Source organism: Orcinus orca, chromosome 3 (genome assembly GCF_937001465.1).
Source record: "Orcinus orca chromosome 3, mOrcOrc1.1, whole genome shotgun sequence".
Lineage (NCBI taxonomy): Eukaryota > Metazoa > Chordata > Mammalia > Artiodactyla > Delphinidae > Orcinus > Orcinus orca.
Window position 1 is genome coordinate 4,065,073 of NC_064561.1, and position 16,977 is coordinate 4,082,049.

The following is a 16,977-nucleotide window of genomic DNA, read 5'->3' on the forward strand; positions in this document are numbered from 1 at the left end:
AAGGAATGGATGAACAAACAAACAAACGAATGAATTGTGCTTGTCAGCCTGTTTCACACACGGCAGCCAGGGGCGTCTCTTTAAAACCTGAATCAGAAGATCCTGTCACTCCTGCACCAAATCCTTCCATAAGTCCAGTACCCTCTCAATAAAGTCCACATTCCTCCCCGCGGCCCACAAGGCCCTGCACCACCTGCCCCCATCCCCTCCCTGCCCTCCCCTCCTCCCTCTCTCCCCCTCGCTCACTCTGCTCCAGAACATGGGCCTCCTCCCTGTTCCTCCAACGTTCCAGGCACAGTCCTGCCCCAGGGCCTTTGCACATGCTGTACCCACTGCCTGACACACTGTTTCCCAAACTCTTGGCCAAACCTAACTTAACCGTCACCTCTGCTGAGAAACCTTCCCTGATCACCCTATCTGAGCACATGCCCAATTATTCTCTGCCCCATTCATTTTCTTCTTAGCTCCGATCCCCATTTGGTAAAAAAAATCCCTGCATTTGTCAGGGATGACTTACCTGTTCAACGTCCATGTCTCCTGCTAGAGCTGTGTCACCTTGGGCAAGCCTCTGCCTTCCTCTGAGCCTCAGTTTGTTCATCTGTCAAATAGGGGTATGAGCCACTAGGCAGTGGGCCCACAATTGGCCATCTTGTTCCCTGCTGCATCTCAGCACCTAGAACAGCGCCAATAAATGAATGGATGGATGAACAAACAATGAACAGGTTCATTACCTCTCAGAGCCCAAGTTTATCCTGCTTAGCCCCTCTCTGGTGGCCTCTCAGAGCTCTGTCTCTCTGGGGGCCTCTCAGAGCTCTGTCTCTCTGGGGCCAATGAGCTGGGCTTAAGTGAAGGGGTGCTGGGTCCAGATGTCACTGTGGCATTTGTGTCCCCCATATACATCCCTGCTTCTGCCTATGAGGGAGGCAGATGGGCTTATAACATCCAGTGGGTCTCGGCCGCTACATCTCTGTCTGGGGACATGCCCAAGCCACTCGTCAGAGAGCCCATGTGGGAGCGTGTGCGGCTGTTCTCCCATGTGGGTCAGGACGCTTGCGGCCACCTGGGCCAGCGTCACCCCTGTAAAATACCAACCCGCATCCCCTGCCACGTGTTTCCTCCTGCCAGCTGCCTCTCGGCTGTGAGTTTCAAAACCTGTCACATTGGAGGGGGGCAGGAGGGTGAGGCACATACAAACATCCCAAGAGGAATAATGTTAATTGAGCACTTACTATGTACCAGGCCCTGTTCCAAGGCCTTTATTACAGTTTCCACATCTAATTCGCTCACAGTCCTACAAGGTAGGATGTCTGTATCATCAGCCCCATAGTATAGGTGGGGAGACCGATACACCAAGAGAAAACACGACTTGCCAAAGGCAGAGAGCTGGCAAGGATGTTTGATTGCAGCACTAGCTCCAAAAGCAGAAAGAACATGGAAAGCAACCTATATGTCCATCCACGCGGACCAGTTACGACAGTCTCATATTCCAAAGAATTGCAAACAGGTGTTCCGACAAAAACTTGCACGCATGTATTCATAGCAGCATGATTCACAGTAGCCAAAAGGCAGAAACAGCCCAATTGTCCATCGACAGGTGACGGATAAACAAAATGTGGTCCATCCATATAGCGGAATATGATTCATGTTAAAAAAAAAGCAGGAAATTCTGACACATGCTACGATATGGATGAACCACAAAATACTATAAATAAAATAAGCCAGACACAAAAAGATAAATGCTGTCTGATTCCACTCATAGCAGGTCCCTAGAAGAGTCAAATCCATAGAGACAGGAAGTAGGTGGTGGAGGCCAGGGGCTGGGGGAGGGGGAGGGAGAGTCAGTGTTTCATGGGGCAGAGCTTCAGTCTGGGGAGATGGGAAAGTTTTGGAGGTGGATGGTGGGGATGGTTGCACGACAATGTGAATACACTTAATGTCACTGAATTGCACACTTAAAAATGGTTAAAATGGTAAATTTGTTTTTTCTTTTTCTTTTTTTTTTTTTTTTTTTTTTTTCCGGTACGCGGGCCTCTCACTGTTGTGGCCTCTCCCGTTGCGGAGCACGGGCTCCGGACGCGCAGGCTCAGCGGCCATGGCTCACGGGCCCAGCCGCTCCGCGGCACGCGGGATCCTCCCGGCCCGGGGCACGAACCCGCGTCCCCTGCATCGGCAGGCGGACTCCCAACCACTGCACCACCAGGGAAGCCCCACAATAATTTTTAATTTCAGAAGAATCGAAGCACTGACATATTATACAGTATGGATGAACCTTGAAAACCTTATGCTCGTTGAAAGAAGCCAGACAAAAAAGACCACACATTGTATGATTCCATTTAGACGAAACGCCCAGAACGTCCACAGAAACAGAGAGCGGATTTGTGGTTGCCGGGGGCTGGGGGAGGGGAGGGGGAGTGATTGAGAATGGGGATGGGGTCACTTTTTGGGGGGATGGGAAAGTTCTGGAAGTAAATAATGGGGATGGTTGTACAACCTTGTGAAAGTACTTACAAAAATGAAGTGTACATTTTTAAGTGTTTAAAATGGTAAATTTTATGCCACGTATATTTCACCACAACAAAAGAAAAAACAGCTTGGTTTATTCTCTCAGTGGAGTAGTTGGCAGATGTATAAAAAGTGAGAATCCATGTACCCTAAAGAAATGATCTCAAAGGTGTATTGTTAAGTGATAGCAAGGAAAGTGCAGGATAGTATTTGAGTACACACACGTGTGTAAAAAAAAATCATGAAGGGAAGGAAAATATACACACAGGTGCTTATGTGTGCATATGTCAACCCTGGAAGGAACACAGGGACCTATAAAACTGGCTGACTCTGGGATGGGCACTGGATGACCTATCCCTGGGGGGATTCCTTTTTCCCTCTGTGAACTCTTTTGTACCTTGAAAGGCAGAAAAGCACGGTGGTTAAAAGCCCAGCTCTGCCTTTGACCAGCGGTGTGACCTTGGGCCAGTCACTTAACCTCTCTGTGCCTCAGTGACCTCATCTACAAAACAGGAATGACGATGCCCACCTCAGAGGGCTGTTTGGACGAGGCTATAATGAATTAACACCAATCAGGTGCTGGAAATGTGTCGGGGGCTGTAATACAAATAATAATAATAGCTGGTATTTATTAAGCATCTACTATGTGCTAAGAGCTTTGGATGCACAACTCATTTAGTCTTGAGGTTGGGGGAAAGTGACCCCATTGTACTGATAAGGAAACTGAGGCTCAGAGAGGGAATGTGTCTTTTTTTTCAATAAATATAATCATTTATTTCAATGGTTGATCATTTAAATGTTACCTTAAAAAAATCAGCCTGTTCACACATTTGTATATTAAACACTGAAGTGATTAGAGAGGGAATGTGTCTTAAGGTCATGCAGCAAAGCAGGGCAGAGCTGGGACAAGACACTTTTGTGGTAGTCTCCGCTTCCCCAACTATCCAATTCTGTCCATCTCTCAGGGGATGGTAAGAGAAACAGAAGTAAGTCAAAATGATCTAACTAAAGAAATGTTCGATGCCGGTGCTAAGAGGTCTTCTGATCAAGGAGGGTATCAGTGAGCAGAGTTTGGAGTGCAAGGGGAGGGTGGCTTCTCTAACCTTGTTCAAGGGCCAGAAAAGCCCCCCAAAAGAATTTTCAGCTGATATAAATATTGTGGCTCCTGAAACTTGGACCCCAGAACTGGTCCTTCAGAGAAGGGCTTGGTTGGAGGGAGCTCTTTCCGATACTGAGCACAGCCCACAGCTAGACAGCAGGGAGGTACAGCCTGGCTGGCTCTGGCCCATTCAACAAACTCAGGTTGATGATGGTGGGCAAGGCCTAGGGGCTAGGGGAGGTAGCAAGACAGGCCTGGAGACTGAATGGAGCATAGAGTCCAGCATGTGTAGACACTGAAAGGATGGGTCGAAGAATGGATGGGTAAAAACTGATGGATGAATGGGTGGGTGGGTGGATGGGTGGATCGATGCATGGATGCATGGATAAGTGGATGGATGGGTGAGTGGATGGATGGATGGACAGATGTGTGATTGGATACATGGATGAGTAGAGGTTGGATGGATAGGTGAGTGGATGGATGGATGGATGGATGGATGGATGGATGGATGGATGGATGGGTGGGTGGGTGGGTGGCTGGATGGGTGGGTGGGTGGATGGATAGATGAGTGGATGGATGGTGGGTGGACAGATAGCACTCCTAACTGTAATGACAATAATCTAGTGATACCATCTCTGCCTTACCAAGCAGACTGTGTGCTGAGCACATGACCTCACCAAATCCTCAGGCTGACTTTGGTGGGGGAGGTCCCACTGATACTTTCACTCCAGAGTTGCGGTATCTGAGGCTCAGAGAGGCAAAGTCCTTCCTTAAAATCTCAGTGGTGGGGACTTCCCTGGTGGCGCAGTGGTTAAGAATCCACCTGCCAATGCAGGAGACACGGGTTCGAGCCCTGGTCCGGGAAGATCCCATATGCCGCGGAGCAACTAAGCCCGTGCGCCACAACTACTGAGCCTGTGCTCTAGAGCCCACGAGCCACAACTACTGAAGCCCACGCACCTAGAGCCTGTGCTCCGCAAGAAGAGAAGCCACCGCAATGAGAAGCCTGCGCACCGCAACGAAGAGTAGCCCCCCAACTAGAGAAAGCCCGCGCTCAGCAACAAAGATCCAACGCAGCCAAAAATAAATAAAATAAATAAATTAAATAAAATAAATCTCAGTGACGAACCCTTCCTACCACTGTCCTGATATTGCCTTTGTTGAGGTGACCTCCCAGTGTGCACACCAACCAGTCATGTCTCAGTCCCCAACCTCCTCTCACTCCCAGGAGCATCTCACTTGGTTCGTCCCTCATCCTCCTGGAGGCAATGTCCTCACTTGGCCCTGGGAACCTGCACCCACCTGGCTTCCCTCTGTCCCCTCTGTTGGACCTTCTCAGTCCCTCTGCCAACTTCTCTCCTTCTCTGATCAGGTTCCAGACACAGGACAGCCCTCATGCATCTTCTCTCTTCCTTTTCTTCCTGGACAAACCCATCCCCATGGATTCAAATTTCTTCCATCATTGACCACCAGATTTCTGTTTTCAGAAGGAATCCCTCCCCTGAACTCCTAATATCTAACTTGCCCCCGACATCTCCATGTGGGCACCCAATTACCCATCTAAGCCAAATCTTGATTCTCACCCCTACCCCACCAACCTGTTCCTCCCTCATCCTTCCATCTCAGCTGATGGCAGCTCCAACCTTCCAGGTGCTCAATGCAGACACTAGTATCATCCTCCGCTTTCCCCTTTTCCCCACACCTCACAGCCAGTCCTTTAGAAAACTCCATTGGCTCTGCTTCCACAATCTATCCAGAAAGTGCCCAGTTCTCCTCCATCTTCTATATCCTCTGGTCCAGCTCCATCACTGCCAGCTTGGACAGTTGCCTCCACCCTGGTCCCCTGGCTCCCACCCTTGCCCCCCCACAGTCTGTCCTGCCCATAGCAGCCACCAGAGGGCACGTGTGAGCACTTGAGTCAGGCCTCGCCCCCTCCTCTGCCCACAATCCTCCAGGGCTTCCACCTCCCTTGGGGTAAAAGCCCAAGTCCTCCCCTCTGCCCACAAGGTCCTGTGTGACGTGCCCAGTCCCCTCCCTGCCCTCCCCTCCTCCCTCTCTCTCCCTTGCTCACTCTGCTCCAGACACAGGGCCCTCCTCGCTGTTCCTCCAACATTCCAGGCACAGTCCTGCCCCAGGGCCTTTGAACGGGCTGTGCCCTCTGTGCCTGCTCAAATGCCACCTTCTCACTGGGGCCTCCCCTGACCACCCTGTTTAAGATTTACCTCCCGACACATCTTCATCCTCTTTTGCTCCTTGATTATTTTCCCTTAGCTCTCACCACCATCTGACCCACTGTACACATGTACTTATTTTTTACTGTACAATGTCAGCTCTTGTTAACTGAGACTTTTCATTCTGTTCTGTTCACCATTTCCTCCCAACCTAGGAAACCTAGGACAGCATCTGACACACATTTAATATTTGTTGAATAATTAAATGTTTAAGGGAAAGTCCCAAACCATTGAATAAGCTCCTACTATTGCCAGACCTCAGACGATTTGTCCAGGGAAAAAAGGAAATACAATTAGAGACAGGTGGGTAACCCATGAAAAGACCACGCCCATAACCAGTGCAGACCAGACTTTTCTGACCTCAGCTCCAAAATGTGGCAACAAACAAGGGAATACCTTCCCTCCGAGGTCTCCCTGGGGGGCTGCGACATGCCTCCCATACCATGAACTTGGACCTCCACCCTCAGCCTCTGCTCTCCCTTGAACATCTCGAGTTTCTGACTTAGAGGACGTTTCTCTTCTGAGAATGCTCATGGAAGCCTCTCACACTCTGGGCCAGCAGCACGTGAGCCTGGGAAGAAAATGTAAAGGTCAATGTCTATAATTAAATTTTCCCTGAGATAAAAATAGCATCTTTGTAATCGTTTAAATGGTTCTGAGGGAAGGAAGGAAGGAGAGAGAGAGAGAGATGCCTGCAGTTAAAAAATTACAAGCTCTGGTCTCAAGCCCACATGAGCACCAACTATCCCGAGTTGAGTGACCTTCTTCCCTTGTAATCTGGTGTGTGTGGGTGTGTGCGAGCGTGCATGCACACACGTGATCATAGGAAACTCCAACTGATGCTGACTGTATGCTAAACTGGGGTCAGGAAGTCTGCCTGGAGATGGGGGCTGAGCTGGGATCAAGGGTTTCACCCAAATGAGCGGACCCTACATGGAGGACCCTAGGGGGTGACACAGGGAGGGATGAGGTGGGTCTGTGCCCTCTGCTCTGGGCCTTGGTTTCCCCTCCCTACACACTGGTATGAGACTCTGTTCTCCTGCTGCCCTTCTAGGGAGAACATCCCATATGTTGTTGGATCTGGGCTCCCCATTCTGTCCCCCGTTCTCAAATCCCCCCCCACTCCATCCTGTGTGTGGCCTGGGGGAGGGAGAGAGGAGGGAGAGGTACAACCACATGCCACTGAAATAAATTTCCTTCCTATTAATTTTCGATGCAGAAAGATTTATCATCATCTCCTCTCGCCTTTCTGTGGAGTTGACATTGAGTCAAAGAACCTTCCTCCCTGCCTGGGTGTGTGTGGGGTGTCCCGGGCCTCTTACCTGGAGCCTCTCCCTCTGCTCCCCTCTCCAGCCCTCAGATTCTCTGCTTGGGCGTCACTTCCCTAGACCAAACCTCAGTTTCCTCACCTGAACTGATTATTTCACACCCATATTCACAGGCTCACAAAGAAGGTATCATGATGTCATCATGCTGGGTTGAAAAATAAAACAAGTCTTGATGTATTGTTCGTGAATTAATCCAATAGGTACTTACCAAGCCCCTACTGTGTGCCAGGCTGTCCTAGGCATCAGAGAAGCTGCAGAGACACACACACCCCAGACGAAACCCCTTGCCCTCACTTTAGCAATGAACAAAATTGAATTTGTAATGAGGGCAGAAGCAAAGCAGGTGTATCAAGATCATGTACCCATGTGCATAGAAAAAAGACTGAAAGGAAAACCATCAAAATAGTAACCGTGGGTATCTCGGGGGAACTGGATGTCTGAGAACTGGGTAATCTGCATCAAAAGGATACATCCCAAACCTCATGATCATGATGCGAATTTCACCTTAATAAGAATTAAAAGAAGAAAAGCAAAGAGAGAGCAGCCCTGGAGCGAATGATGATGTGACATTGACAGTACAGATAAAAATCTCAGACTAGGAGCTTCATGGGAGGAAATCCTGAATATATCTGAGAATCCAGAATCAACGAGAGAAACTATATTTCTAAGGACAAAAAAAAGAAATAGCATAATCTCATTCAGTGAGTCACTCACAGGAAGGACTTAATCATGCAATATTTTGCATCAAGAACCTCCATCACACCACTTTGCTAAAAGGATGTGTCCATTTCTTTCCATTTTTCGTTTGGATACTTGTGTGTAAAAATTTACTTGATATATAAAAGGCTTATATTGATATTTCCAATAAAGTTGTTTTAAATTAGTAAAAGAGAAGGAAGGAAGGAAGGGAGGGAGGGAGGGAGGGAGGGAGAGAGGGAAGAAAGAAGGATAAAAAGAAAGACCTTATAATATATATCTGACCTCTGATCAGTCATTCCAGGACGTTTCCCCAAGAAGGTAATTGTGGATGGGACATACAAGTAGTTACAAGGGTGTTTGTTATTTCCCCGGTCTATAACAGCAACACATCAGATACAACCTAAGTGCTTAGCAATAGAGGATGAATTTGAAAAACACTATGTTGCCATTAAATAAATTACAATGTGTATAACTGCATAGAAAAAAGACTAAAAGGAAGCGCCCTTAGAAGTCTGCACGCTGGGGCAAGGTAATAGCCAAGTTTCATTTTTTCTTTTTAGTATGTTGAGATTTTCTCAATTTTCTGCAGTGAACGGTGTTACTTCTGTGGTCAGAGCAGGGATAAACAACATCAGTACATCCTTGTTCTTAAAGAAAGAAGAAAGAGTGAGAAAGGAAACCTTGGTAAAGGTGGGGGTGGGGTGGGGGCACGATCCTGACTCCATCATTATCAGCTGTGGCGCTATTAAGACATGATCTTGGTTTTCTCACCTGTAGAATGGAAATAATGAGATCTACCTGACCACAGGGGTTTAGGATGAGGATTTGACAAACCCAGCTGTGGAGGGCATTACAGACTCTCACAAGAGGCTGTCACCTCTTGTCTAGAGACCACCCCAGTGTCCTCTGGCCTCCATCCCTGCCCCTGGCAGCCCAAGAGAGTTTCTGAAGTCACAGATTCAATCTCTTCCCTCCCCTGCTCAGACCCTCCTCTATTCTATGAAGCAGATACAGTATCATCAGTTCCACTTGGCAAATGATGAAACGGAAGCATGAGGACGCTATGCCCCTTTCTGGGGTCTTTGGTCCCAAGATCACCCAGATATTTAGGTCCAGATCCAGGACTTGAACCCAGGATGGTCTAGCTCTCAAAGCTATGTGCCTAACCATTGCACCACCCAACTTGTCCCCATCCCCTCCCTGCCTTCCCCTCCTCCCTCTCTCCCCCTCACTCACTCTGCTGCAGCCACACAGGCCTCCTGGCTGTTTCTCCAACATGCCAGGCACAGTCCTGCCGCAGAAAATCAAACCAGAACGAGATCCTGCTTTGCACTGATCAGATTGGGAGAGAACTGGAAAAAAATTGGATGAAATCAAGTATTGATGGGGGTGAGGGGAACGGGACGCATATACAGCAGCTGTGCAGCCTGACGACATCAAGTAAAACCCCAGAGCAGGGGCTTCCCTGGTGGCGGCAGTGGTTAAGAGTCCGCCTGCCAATGCAGGGGTCACGGGTTTGATCCCTAGTCTGGGAAGGTCCCACATGCTGTGGATCAACTAAGCCTGTGCGCCACAACTACTGAGCCTGCGCTCTAGAGCCCACGAGCCACAACTACCGAAGCCCGCACACCTAGAGCCCATGCTCCACAACAAGAGAAGCCACCATAATGAGAAGCCCACGCACCGCAACGAAGAGTAGCCCCCCAACTAGAGAAAGCCCGCGTGCAGCAATGAAGACCCAATGCAGCCATAAATAAATAAATAAAAAACAGAGCAGCAACTCCAGCCCTCAGCAATTAACCCAGAGAAGCATCTGCACGTGTGTGCAAAGACTCATGTTCAAGCATGTGCCCTGAGGAGTTGGTGACGTGTCCAGCAGGTGGGGACATGGTAGATAAACCATGGAACATGCATATTATGGAAACACATGCAGCCATTAAAAAAAGAGAGACTGGTCCACATGTCCTAACCTGGCGAGGTATCTGAGATGAAGGTTATTTGGTCCTACGAATGGGATACTGACTGACCTGGTAAGAGTGACTCATTTAGGGAGGGCTAAGAAGCTGTCAGGCACCATGCAAGCCACATTGTGTGAATTATTTCATTAGATGAAATAATTCCAGAAAATGGAGGCACAGAGAGGTTAAGCAACTGACCCAAGGTCACACAGCCAGTGCATAGCAGAGCTAGGAATTAAACACAAGTTCTTTGATGCCCACCTCTGTGTTCTTTCCCTGTCTGCCCCTGTTGTATCATTTATTTGTTCAACAAACATTGATCATCGCTGTGTGCCTGGCACTATTCTAGACACTGGAGGTCCAGCAGAGAGCAGAAGGGACAATATTTCCCACCTTCCTGGAGCTGCTGGAAGCTGGAGAGAGACAGAGAATATGCAAGCAAACAAACAACAAATGGTCATTTCAAATACTGATAATTGATAGGCAGAATTGAAACAGGGTGATGTGGAAAAAAAGTGATGGAGTGAGGGGATGCAACTTTAGCTGGGACGACAAAGGAGGGCCCCTCTGAGGAGGTGACATTTGAGCTGAGACCTGAATGATGAGAAGAAGAAAACCATGGGAACATGTGGAAGAATGGTGTTCCAAACAGAGGGTATAGCCTGTGCAAAGGGCCTGGGGCAGGACCATGCCTGGCGTGTTGGAGGAACAGTGAGGAGGTCCATGTGTCTGGAGCAGAGTGAACGAGGGGGAGAGAGGGAGGAGGGGAGGGCAAGGAGGAGATGGGGCTGGTTGTGCGGGGTCTTGTGGGTCTCAGGGGGACTTGGGCTCTTACCCAAGAGAGGTGGGAGCCCTGAAGGGCTGTGGGCAGAGGAGGGGTAGGACCTGACTCAGGTGCTGGCTGCTGCTGGGAGGACAAACCATAGGGGACGTGGGCAGGAGCCGGGGGACAGTACTGGTCCCGGTGGGTGATGATGGGACTCGACCCAGGCGGACGCAGAGGATGGGAAAGAAGTTATACACATTCCAGCTTCACCTACCGCCACCGTGAGTGGTTTATCCTCAGGGTGGTGGCACGTTTCTCCCCATTACCACCTGCTTTAGAGAACCCCCGTGATCAGCTGCAGCTGCCAGAGCCTCCCAGCCAGCAGTGCCCTTTGGGGCCCAGAGACACGCAGCATGGTCCCCAGGCCACACAGCAAGCCAGATGCAGGACCAGACCTCGGGACCCCAGTGCCACCTCTCTGCTGGCTCAGCTGTGCTCTGTCTCCTCTTCCAGGGGCAAAGATTAGGAGTTTGTTGACTGGTATTATTTTTATTGATCTTTTAACAAGTGCTCAGCAAAAAAGGCGCACTTGGCTCAGCTACTTCCATGATATCTAAATGATTCATTTAAATGGTCCTGGGTGTGCAGGCCGCTAGGTGCAGAAAGCCTGCAATTTGATCTTTTTCGATTGTTTCTTTTTCAAGCTGTTGTACAGGGTGACCAACTCATCCTGGTTTGACAAGGACTTCCCTGGTTTTAACACTGAAAGTCCCTCATTGCAAACCAGGATGGTTGATCATCTTACTCTGATGGGAAAACCGTGTGAAATACACACACTGTGCATAGGTGGAATGGGGGTTCCTCAAATGGGGTTGATGACAGTTCCTGTCTCATTAGAGTCTGTGAGGGGTGGTTGCGACAATAAGTGTCCTGGTTTTGTTTGGGGCTCTGTAATAAGGTACTGTCCCATAGTTAGAGTTGGACCTTATGCAGCTTGCGGGTTCTTAGTTCCCCCACCAGGGATCAAACCCAGGCCCTAGCTGTGAAAGCGCCGAGTTCTAACCACTGGACTGCTGGAGAATTCCCCAGAAACATAATTTTTTTTTTACCTGAAAAAAAAAAAAAAGCCCTGGTATATAGCAAGCACTCAATAAAATTCTGGCTCTTACAGGGTGGGTGAAGGACCCAGGGTTTCTCATAAGGGTACCTGTTCGGGGGAGAGGATGCTTCAAACTCCTTCTAAACTGTATTACAGCAAAAGTGCCCTGGATGGACGAAGAAGTTCACAGTGAGCCCCAGCGTAATAGGCAACTCCTCTGTTGCTCTACAACCTTCTATGGCTCCCACGGCTCTCTGGAGTCAATCCCACCCCCTCCCCTCCAGACCACAGTGCCCATGATGACCACAATGGGTAACTTGGTCCCCCCACCCCTGAATCACCCTTAGCATCCACTCACGTTCCCACCTCCAGACCTTTGAAAGCAGTTTTCCCTGCCTGAAATACCCTTCTCTGCTCACCTGGAGAACCACTTAGGGCCAGAGGCAGCCCTTTCCTTTCAGGAGTCCTTCCCAGTATCGAACAACTATTCCTGGAGCACCTATGGCAGGAGTCAGGCAACTGCAGCCCCAGGGCCAAATCTGGCCCCCTGCTTGTTTTTGTAAATAAAGTTTTGTTAAAACACAGTCATGTCCATTCACTTATATGTGTCTATGGCTGCTTTGCTGCTACAATGGCAGAATTGGGTAGTTGCAACAGAGTTCATCTAGCCTGCAAGGTAAAAATATTTACAATCTGACACTTCAGAGAAAAAGTTTGACTCCTGACCTAGTGGATGCCCAGCCCTGGGCTGGGTGTGTGGACACATTGGCAAAGGAGATGGACACAGTTCTGTCCTCACAGTGCTCTTGATTCAGCGAAGGAGACAGATGACAAATAAAAATCACAGCTTCTGAAGTTAGCCCCAACGCAGGTGGACACAAAATATGGCTGCTTTATTTTCCATAATTCATCTTAATTTCTGATTCAGAAACCTCCACTTCTTCTAGTACCAGTTCCTCTTGGGGGTCCATTTGCTGAAGCCATGCTCCACTGCTGGGTCTTCTCCAGGTCCAGGGAGGAGTGCACCTGACTAGGTCCTTAGCCGTTCATCAGCCTACACAAGTGGCCTCACTGCCCTTCCCAGCCTCCCTCGACTCAGAGTGATAAAGAAGATTATATTATAATTGGAAACTTCTATACATCAGAAGACACCAGAAACCCAAATAAAAAGAAGTAACAAAACAGTATGGTGGTCCCTCAAAAATTAAACATAGAATTACCATTTCATTTAGCAATTGCCCCTGTGGGTAGATACAGAAAAGATTTGAAAGCAGGGACTCCAAGAGTTACTTGCACACCTGTGTTCACAGCAGCATCATTCACAGTAGCCAAAAGGTGGAAACAAACCAAGTGTCGGTCGACAGATGATGGATAAACAAATTGTGGTCCATCCATACAGTGGAATGTTATTCAACCTTTGAAAAGGAAGAAGATTCTGACACCTGCTACAACGTGGATGAACCTTGAGGATATGATGCTTGGTGAAATAAACCAGACACAAAAGGACAAATACTGTTTGATTCCACTCATAGGAGGTCCCTAGAGGAGTCAAATCCACAGAGACAGGAAGTAGATGGTGGGGGCTGGGGGAGGGGCATGGGGAGTCAGCGTTTAACTAATGTTCCCTCTCTGCCCTCACCTCTTATTCTCTACCTTGTTCTCTCCCCTCCAGCCAGCCAGCCTCCTCACTGTTTATTATTATTATAGTTGTTGTTATTATTAAAAACTCATTTATTTTATTTATTTTATTGTGGTAAAATATAGGTAACATAAAAAGGTTTTAATCATTTTTAAGTGCACAGCTCAGTGACACTAAGCACACTCACCCCCTCCCCCAGCCCCTGGCCCCCACCATGTACTTTCTGTCTCTATGGATTTGAGTCCACTAGGGACCTCACATAAGTGGAATCAGACAGTATTTGTCCTTTTGTGTCTGGCATATTTTACGGAGCATAATGTCCTCAAGGTTCATCCATGAACCAGAATGTCCTTCCTTTTTTAAGGCTGAAAAAGATTTCATTGTATGGATGGACCACAATTTGTTTATTCATCATCTGTCAGGGGACACCCGGGTTGTTTCCACATTTTGAATACTGTGAATCATTCTGCTATGAACACAGGTGTAAAAGTATCTGTCTGAGACCCTGCTTTCAATTATTTGGGTTATATATCCTCACTGTTCTTTGAACATACCAGGAATGATCCTGCCTCAGGACCTTTGCACTGGCTGTACCCTCTGCCTGGAGTGCCTTCTCCCGGATCTTTCCACAACCGGCTTCTTCTCATCTAACCCTGGCAGCCTCAGGCTGACCCAGCCATCGCTCTTCATCAGGACACTGGCAACCTGGCCACCCAGAGAAACCTCCACCCAGAGAAGTCTTGCTCTGAGTAGAATGACTCCTATTTTATCAAGCCCCTCTGTACATGCCTTTGCATCCTACCATATCCCTGCCTTGGAGCCCAGATACAGTCATGCGGGAATCGTGAGAAACATTTCAGGGTGGATGACAGTAACAAAAAAATGATACACTGATGTTAATAATGATTATACAACAGTCACCATGTATCACATTCCTACCTCGTGCCAGGCAGGCGGCTAAGTGTTTTGTGTGTGACATCTTGTTGAAACTGGAGAGATGGGGATGATCACTGCACCCATTTTACAGATGAGGAAACTGAGGCTCAGCCAGGGAAAAGCACTTTCCTAAGGTGGCATTACCAGGACTCAAACCCAGGTCTGTCTGCTCCATTAATCCCAGCTCCATGGTCCCCAGGGAACATAATTCAAGGCAGATGCATATGGGCTGGGTTATAAGGGCTGGGACAGGGTGGCAGTATCCACCTGGCCACCTCTGTATTCTTTGCAGTGAGTAAAGCGCACCCTGTTAGAGCTCTCAGCTTCTGTGTCCATCGTTTGATTCTTCTCTTCATCACGTGCACTGCCCCATTCTCCCACTGTCTGGGCTGGGTGGTTAGTATCATGCACCATCTAGGACTTGGCAAAGAGCATCCCCTAGCGGGATGCCTTGCTGCTGTTTGTAATAACAATGCTTTTGTGTGACATCACCCACATGGCCTTGGTCAACCCTCTGGGGCGGGCACCATGGACATCCCCATTTTACAGATGAGAAGAATGAGGCTTAGCAAGGGGAAGTCTCTTGCTCAAGGTCCCACAGGAAGATTCGAGTCTGGGCAGCCAGACTCCAGTCCTCAAGGCTGCACCACCTGGCTCTGTGCCTGGCTGCATGATGGCATTTTGCTTTATTATTTCTCGGGTGCCCTGTTAATCGTCCGAACCAAGTGATTAAGCGCATCCTTTATATATGGCCCGATGTCTAATTGCCCAGACCGTGGAACCAGTGACTCAAAACCTCCCTCCCTAATTGTCTTTCCTGCACAATTAGTACATCGTTATTTATGGTTCTGTGGTTGCCTGAACTTCTGCAGTCTACCAGCCTTGCTTCTAATCATCCTGACTCTGTAATTAATGCCTTGTACTAGGCCATCTCCTTTGCTCTGTGTATTTAGAGCCATGCTCATTCCTGGGGTGAGGGCTGGCAGTGCCCAGAAGAGGAAAGTGCAGCCCTTGCCTACAGGGAGGTCATTGTCTAGTTGGGAAGACAACAAGCAAATGCAGAACTTGCTTTAGGCTCATGGGAGCCATAAATCCTGGTTGTAGAGTGAGGTACAGATTGAAGGTGCCCTCTGCTGGAGGAAAGGCAATGGAGGCTGGGTCATGCAGGATGCATAGGAGTTTGTGATGTGGAAGGGAATTCCAAGCAGAGGGAAAAACATGTGCAAAGGTTTGAATGTCGGAAAGAGCTAGGGATTTGGGTGGGGAGGTTAAGAATCAGTGAAACAGGCTAGAGTGTAGAATTATGACAGGAGAGAATTTAGGGAGAAGGAGAAAGACTTAATGGGGGTCCTATATGGAGACATTGAAGAGCAGGTCGAGGGGCTTAGATTTTATCCTCTGGGGATCCACAGGAGGATTTGAGCAGAAGAGAGATTTGATCAGGTTAAATTTTAAAAAAATAATTACTCTAGTCACCTTAGGGAGAGTAAATTGGAGGGGGAGAAAATGGAGACCATGAGACCAGGAAGGAGGTGATTTCTGTTGTCCAGAGATAAAGTTAAGGTGAAATTGAGTGGATCAGAGGCTGTGGGGAGGGAAAGGAGTGGATGGATAAGAGAGAGATTTAGAGGATAGAATGGATAGGATGTCGAAACTGATAGGTGATGGGTGAGGACGTGGGAGGAGGGGCAGTGGATGCCCAGGTCTTTGATCAAAGGGGATGTGAGATGGGTTGATGGAGCCATTCCTAAGAAGAGGACAGGAAGGTTTGTAATGTTGAACCAGAGGTGGGACAAGCTGGCTATTCTTGTCTGGAGCACAGAAAGCTGTTCAGGGCTTGGGATCAGACTTGGTAGAAATCGCCAAAGCTGCAGGAGTGGATGAGTTCACCAAGAGAGAGAGCGGAGACCTGGAAGCAAGAAACCAGTGTCTGTTGTTATAAGCCACTGAGAGCGCAGGGCAGCAGGCAGGGGCAGGGGATGTTTGTTATTCGGCATGATCACAGCATTAGCTGGTTACTACAAGTCTCCATAAACAGATTTTGAGCCCTCCGAGGTCAGGCCCCTTTTGATAGACATGGAAACGTATCCCATCTGGAGCAGCTCCATCCACACACCTCAGAAATCACCAACTAGACAAGAATCCAGCCTCCGGCAGCTGCTCCCTGAATTAAGAAACTCAGGGGGTTCCAACAGGTTCTGTGGTAAATTACCCATGAAAGTACCAGGGAAAACCTAGCTCGGGGGTGGGGGGAGAAGAAGACCTGTGATGATATATCTATAGGAAAAAAATAAAAAGATTTGGGAGCTCAGTGGTGGAATGTTCTATAAGAACCTTTTAAAAGCAAACACAGGAGACATGAGCAGTTTTTTAAATGACAGACAATACAATGGAAGATAATATATTTAAAACCCATATCAACTGTTAACAGACCATAAAAATACAGCTACATTAATCTGAGCTGTCTATCACGGGCCTTCCGAGCAGCTGTGTGATTTTATAGTTTCACTCTTGGAGGTTTCCTTGACACTTTCACAAATACATCTCAATTTATTTGGATAAGGACAATAGAAATATTGAGCTTTTCTGTTTTTCTTTCTTTCTTCCCCTCTTCTTCCTCTGCTGGCTCCCTGAACAGATATGACAGAGCTGGCCGTGCAGAGCTTCTTTAAATTTAAAAAAGAATTTTTTTTGACTTGGAGAAAATTTCCTATTGGGTT